At 35.7% G+C, this 7,500-nt stretch overlaps 1 protein-coding gene across 2 annotated transcripts in view; it reads left to right on the forward strand.

The window, feature by feature from the left end:
• LOC137638602 (sphingomyelin synthase-related protein 1-like) overlaps positions 1–7,500 on the forward strand; it is a 230,391-nt gene that overhangs the window by 45,629 nt on the left and 177,262 nt on the right. The window lies entirely within an intron of this gene.

Here is a 7,500-nt window from a genome sequence, read left to right on the forward strand (position 1 = left end):
CCTTTCCTCACTGGGCTATTTTTCCCTGTTGGAGCCCTTGGGCTTATAGCATCTTGCTTTTCCAACTAGGGTTATAGCTTAGCTAATAATAATAATAATAATAATAATAATAATATGAACGACAGAATATTCTCTCCATAAAGAAACTTGTAAGGCGTGTATAGGCTAACATAAATCTATGAAAGATTTACTTTTCGTTCATAGATGAATAGTGTAATAATGATAAGAATTTCGACTTCTAAATAAAGAATAGTGTGACAAATTTAATAATTCAATTTAAAACACAGAAAACAATAATAGCCCAAAGAGGATTAAAAGTTCAAAATAATGAAAAACACAGAAAATTTTGATATTAACAACCCACCCCTCAACAAATACGAAAGAACATTGATTTAAGGTATTTATTTTAACGAAGCCTTTTTTGTTTTTAGAATTGTAAACTCCTTTATAACCTCTTCAATATCAAATGATTCGGCTTAATCTTTTTCAATAGAAAAATATCCTATACTAATTAATTTACACAGTCTGGCTATTAAAGCAAGAATTTTGTTTGAAATATGTACGATAACTCAAGTTATCAGAACCGAACGCTAAATATATCTTTGGAGAATGTCTGCATATTGTGCAGCCAATGAATCTTGTTGACACGAGAATAGTTACAGATGATTTCAAATAATTGGAACCAAGATATATGTCTACTATAGGTTCTAGAGCTTTCAAATATGCGGCTCAAAGTTTCAAATATGCGGCTCCAAGACTAGGCTATAGGCCTATAGTAAGTTCTCACTAGATATCCGAAAGATTAAAGATATTAAGGCTTTCAAAACGAAACTGAAGACTTTATTGTTTTCTAAGTGGTACAGTAATGTCGATTTGACAATGAACGAGGTATGTGGTGTGAAATGCTGAATGCCTTGGAATGTAAACGATAAGACGAATTATGAAAGGTCCTGCAGAGAGTAGGGTTCCCCTGCAGTATATGACCAGAAAAGCAGCCCTTAAAGTAAAGTAAACGTAACTTAGTGATTCTATGATTGTTCATAGTTGAGTGAGGATATTTCTTTGTTAATTGTAGCTTTTAAAAATTCAGCCCACTCCTAGCCTTATTGAGAGCTATAGTCAAAAATACTTTCAGTAATATCGTCAAGTCTGGGAACGAATTTTTAAAACCATATTGCGTGATAAGCTTTAGGAGCTCTATGGGACCTTGTCACTGATTTTATGGCAATTAAATAATATATGATGAGAGGCGGGGGAAATAGACGACTTTTACATCGAAAGAGAATTTATTGTCTAAGATAATTTTCAGATAACATGAGCAGAAATCTTTCAAAGTGAATGGATGAATCTCTTTAATTACGGATTAACTCTAAAAGACACACTCGGAGAGAAAGGACAGTAAAATAGCAATTTATCTCAAGTCTCATATCCGACTTATCAACTGAACATTACAATCTTAATTTCTATCCAAGTCAAGGAAGAGGGAGGGGCACGCATGTTACTTATCTCACATTATAGGTCTAAGGCAAAAGTTACTACTAATATCGCAACGCAGTGGAGTGTCGTTTGAGCGTATTGGGCACCCAGCTGCGACAAGAGCACGCGATCATGGTTCGCGCCCAACTCCTCCCTACTTCCAAGGGAGAGTTTTTAAAGCACCTGTCTCTATGATTTTAGGTGCTTCCTCCATGAGATAGGTGGTAGCCTGTTACTGCGTGACACATCTGCGATTTAGGTCGCTCAGATCTAGGTTGCCCCACCTCAAATCCCCCAGTGCTTTTCCAACCTCACTCATGCTTTGACCTGGGAAGTAAAACAATGACAACAGTTTACATTCATCATACTGTACATTGTGCAATTCTTTTCCCAGGCCCGAGGTGGCTTGTGGCCTACTTTTTCATGACCTAATTATTTACATGACCTAATTATTTACGTTAATCTTTAACCCATATCAACCTTCTTTCCAACTCTTATCTTTAGATAATATCTTTCGATCTTGACTTCTGCCATATTGACGTCTTCCTCCTCTGACAAATCAAATTGTCCATCGATTAGATTGTTTGGGATAATGAAATCACACGTTTGGCTGCGAAGACTTTGTAGCTCAAATTAGTCTTTTGTTCCTTGGGCGACAATATTGATGGAGGCGTATAGATCTCTTCATTTCTGCGTAATGCTAAATCGTTACAAAATTATGCATTCCTCTCTTATTTGTTATGATCCAAGACTGTTTTAAGGCAGCCATGTTCATTTCACTTGGGAAAATATTGAGGTTTGAACACTGTGTACTTTTGTGGGCCATTGATTTCCTTAAGAACTGTTCCTCAGATACTCAGAAAATATAGAAAAGAAAACTACTGTATCGAACTCAGACTCAGTACACCATCTCAGGTACCTCGGTGATTTCATAGAAGTGTTGATATCAGTCAGTTGGTAGTGAAGCTTTGGGACATGCAGTTACAAGGAGAAAGATATGGATATCAAAGGATACTTGGGATACTATAAAAAGGGGACAAAGACAGAAATTGATTGTTGAAAGTTTTCGAGGAAATGAACAAAATTACAGGGTAGAGCATGCTAAGTATTCCAGTAATGATAGTGAAATCAAAAGAAGAGCCAGGAATGACTGGAGAGAGTGTTTAGACAGGAAAGCAGATGAGGTTGACAGAGATACGAATTCAGGGAGTGGCTATGGTGTAAGAATTGCTCATAGAATTATTAATGAAATCTCTACTGGGGCAAAGAAAAAGAAGCATATACCCATCAAAAAGAAGGATGGATCTTTTATAACAACAGAATACAAAGAAAGGCAACGTTGGATGGAACACTTTAGTGAGGTCAAGAATAGGAGATATGAAGAGAATAATTCGATTGATATGCCTGAAACTGGGGAAAACAATGATGTGCCCAAGAATTAATTCAGTGTGTTTGAAGTCCATTCTATCATTAAAAAACTCAGGAGATGGAAACACCCTGGTTACGATGGAATTTCTCCTGAGATGATACTGGCTGAAAATGAAGAGACTCCCAGAATACTTAAAATGTTATTTTGTAGAATGTGACATGAAGAAGCAAAACCTGATGAATGTGAATGAGGAGTGTTGGAGAAAATAACTAAAAAGGAGACCTGACTGATTGCAATAATTACAGAGGCATCACATTTACATCAGTTGTCCTGAAAATATATAGTATGCCTATCCTAAAGAGACTTGAGAGAAAGACAGGAAAAGCTGAGAGATGAACAAGCAGGGTTTAGAAAAGGTAGAAGTTTTACTGACCAAATTTTCATTTTGAGACATGTACAACAATGCGTAGAATAAAGAAATCCACTTTAGATGGCATTTGTGGACTATGAAAATGCGTTTGATAGTGTGTACCGGCCAATTTTGTGGAGTCCTGCATTATTATGGAATTCCTCTTAAATATGTAAATTTGATTAAGTTTGTTCATGAGCATAGCATGTGCAAAGTTGATGTTAATGTAGTCCTATCAAATGAATTTCCAGTGAACAGCAGAGTACTCCGAGGGTATGTGTTGGCACCTATGCTGTTTATCTTCCTCAAGGATTTTGTAAAGCGTAGAACAGTTGGAGAGGGTGGAGAAATTGGACTAGATTGGTAAGAGGAAATTGTCTGACCTAGAGTATGCTGATGACTGTCCTTATTAGCAGATCACCACGGGATTAGTAATGCTTGCTTACCAGAATGCATGAAATATCACAGGAGGTTGATCTAAAGATAATAGAAGAAAAATAGAGATGATGAGAACGGAATATGCAATGGAAGATGAAATATCATTGGAAGGAGAAAGGAATATTGAGGTAAAATCTTTTAAATATTTATGAACTATAATCTCTAATACAGAATCTTTAGAATTTGAGTTTAATGAAAGATCAAAAAACAAATCAGACAATGGCTAGGTTAAGTAAAATTTGGAAATCAAATCGCTTGAAATTACATATAAAAATCAGGCTTTATTATATTATCAGTTTAGTGAAATCGGTGTTACTGCATGAGCATGAGTCATGGTATGACAATGAAACAATCTCCAATAGATTTAGTAGATTTGAGAACAAACCCCTCAGAAGAATTTGGGGAGTTAAATGGCAGGACAGAACAGGACTAGTGAAACTATATGAGAGATTACTCGAGTGCCATATGTGGATGAGATCATGGTGAGAGGTAGATGAAGATGTTTTTGCCATGCTCTTCGCACTCCCTTAAAGAGATTAATTCACCAAACATTTAACTGGGCTCCACAAGGCACTAGAAGAGTTGGAAGACCGAGGCCTACATGGCTGAGTGTTATGAAACGTGAAGTTAGAGATGATGAATGAAGAAGTGTAGACAGAGATGATGATGAATGAAGAAGTGTAGACAGAGATGACTGGAAAAATCTAACTGAGGCCCCTTACATCAATAGGCATAAGAGGAAATTATGATGATGATGTTTTCTTTTTCACAGCAGCAACTACCTCTCCTCTTACACTCATTTTCAGTCACTCTCTTAACACCGTGAACTGGAACTTTTATTAGCCATACCCCATCGATAAGTTGGAGAGGAAAAGGTTTCAATGTCTCTCGTGAATGGCAGAGGCAAGGGAAAGGACAATGCCATAGAAAAGGACCATATATAAATGAGTGCCCATGTGACCATCCCGTCCAGATGATGGACCACATGCTTTGTGTTTGAACAGGGGCCAATCTGTACAGATTTGGACCTCTACGAATATAATCAGGCCGCTATGGAGTAGTTACAATGTTGGATAGTAGGTAGTAGGTTGGCCAAAACACAAGCCTGCCATTGATGTACTACCACTAGAGAGTTAGTGGGTTCTTTGACTGGCCAAACAGTACTGCATTTGATTCCTCTCTCTGGTTACGGTTCACTTTATATTTGCTTACACATACACTAAATAGTCTGACCTATTCATTCCATATCCTCCTCTTTCCTTATACACCTAACAACACAGATTATCAAACAATTCTTCTTCTCTCTGCAATGTTATTGTTCAGTGGCTACGCTCTTCTTAGTATGGGTAGTAGAGAGACTTTATCAGCTCTTCTAGGAGGACACTCAAAATCAGACCATTGTTCTCTAGTCTTAGGTTGTGCCATAGTTTCTGAACCATGGCCTTCCACTGTCTTGGATTAGAGTTCTCTAGCTTGAAGGTACACTCTGGCTCGTTGTTCTCTCTCATTTCTCTTCCTCTTATTTTTTGTTCAAGTTTTTATAGTTTATATATAAAGCATCTAACTTAATGTTGTTACCGTTCCTAAAATATTTTATTTTGACTGTTTATTACTTTGCTTGCAGTTTATTTATTTCTTTGTTTCCTTTCCTCACTGGGCTATATTCCCTGTTGGAGCCCCTGGGCTTATAGCATCCTACAAATAGAGATATAGCTTAGCTTGTAATAATAATAATAATAATAATAATAATATGATGATGATGATGATGATGATGAATATGAGAAAACAAGTCCCCTCTCTATCAAGTTAGTGCCAGGGAAGAAACAAATGGCAAAGGGCGCCTCAGATATGAGAAAGAACCAAAAAATTCTGACTAATGAATAAAGTTTGTACTCATATCTTTTTATCACCAGAACAAAGGCAAAGGGTGCCTCAGTTGAAAAAAAAAATCCAACTGATAAATGATTGATTAATTTATTGATTTGATGTTTTTGGGAATTCTGACAACGAAGGTGATTGGTGACGAGGCTGATAAATGAAGCTTTTGTTGTTTTATCCTTTTGTTTTCCTTTCCTCAAGGACAAATATTGGAAAAAGAATCATTATAAAAATACCCCAAATTCTCAAGAAAGCGATGATGTAGTGGTTTCAATGGCCTATCTAGCTCTTCCAGTTTTAGCATTACCTATGTATACGTAGTCGTCATCATGTTAGATTAATTCACCTTTCATATGGGACTAATTCATGAATCCAATCCATTATAGTAAGTTCCCTATATATACTTCATACTATTGGGTATGCCTAGGGAGGCGTTTCAGTTTCAATAAGAACCTTAGTTCACGTTAGACCTACGGTAGGAGGTTAGGAGATGGACAGCGAGGTAGTGTATCCTGGTTATTCTAAACTGTATCGTTAGTGTAATTATTAGAACTAAGTCTTATTTTATTGCCCAAAAAAGGTTGAGTTTCTATTATAACCTCTACAGTTTTGGACATGTGTACATATAAATTTATAGCTAATGACTTAATAGGGCATGAGAAGGCTCCATTAGTAAATTTAGGTGATGACTAATGTGACCTAAATTTTATAAACGAATTGCGATTCGTTGGAATTCTGAAAATATATTTTTCTAGGAAGGAAATAATTCTGAGTTAAAAATATTTCCATTTGCTTTATTTCTTATCCTACCACAATTAAGGTCTAATCAGACATGAAAAGAGTTAAAGAAATAGAGTAGACTATCAACTTTTACGCTGTGGTAAAGCTTGTCTAATACATCCTATTAACTGGGAAAAATCGATTTTAGCTGGTGGCGACTTTCAGCTCATTTATGAACAGCCAAGTTCTTTATGGAAGTTCGCATTCAATAATGTATGCTTGTTTAATACTTTATTCGGAAGAAGATATAATTTATAACCGTCATAGCAACTGTGTGGAAATAGAAACATGTAAAGATAGTGTTCTAAATCTCTTAAGTTATATTTTCATACACTACTTATTTTTGTAGAATTAATTTTATCGTTTAAAAATATTTCATCTTCTATCGCTGATATTTTTACCTGTTCTTCGAATCTAATTCTCCCATCAACGAAACATTTAATAACTTTTCTTTTAGTTTTGTGTAAGCCTAGTTTCATTTTCTTGATGAATTTATAAATAGAAATGGTCCTGCTTTATTATGTTGACATTGATAACATGTATAAAACACGTAAATTGAACATTAAGCCTAATTATGCATGTATTGATTGAAAACATACTCTCTATTTTATAAATACTGAAGTTTGTGAATTTATTCTAATAAGAGATAAAACATTTAACCTTTGTAGGCTAAATAAAGTGAGATTTTTTTGTACAGTACTCTTCGTGTGTACTAGTGTACCCTAGTCGTCTAAAATGACGTCTAGATATTTAGCTAGATATGCGCACGGACGCACATACTCAGATTCAACCTTTCCCACCCGCTCCCCCTTTCCTAGCCACTACACGATGGTTCGGCAGTTTGTGGGGGAGTGGTTTCCGAGTACATTTCGGGGTACCCTCTCTCACCAGGGTATGACTACTCCTCTCTCCCTAAGCGTGACTATTATTATTATTATTATTAGCCAAGCTACAACCCTAGTTGGAAAAGCGAGATGCTATAAGCCCAAGGGCTCCAATAGGAAAAAGTAGCCCAGTGAGGAAAGGAAATAAGGAAATAAATAAATGCTGGGAACAAATTAACAATAAATCATTCTAAAGAGATATATATATATATATATATATATATATATATATATATATATATATATATATATATATATATTACAGT

Source organism: Palaemon carinicauda, chromosome 3 (assembly GCF_036898095.1).
Source record: "Palaemon carinicauda isolate YSFRI2023 chromosome 3, ASM3689809v2, whole genome shotgun sequence".
Classification (NCBI taxonomy): domain Eukaryota; kingdom Metazoa; phylum Arthropoda; class Malacostraca; order Decapoda; family Palaemonidae; genus Palaemon; species Palaemon carinicauda.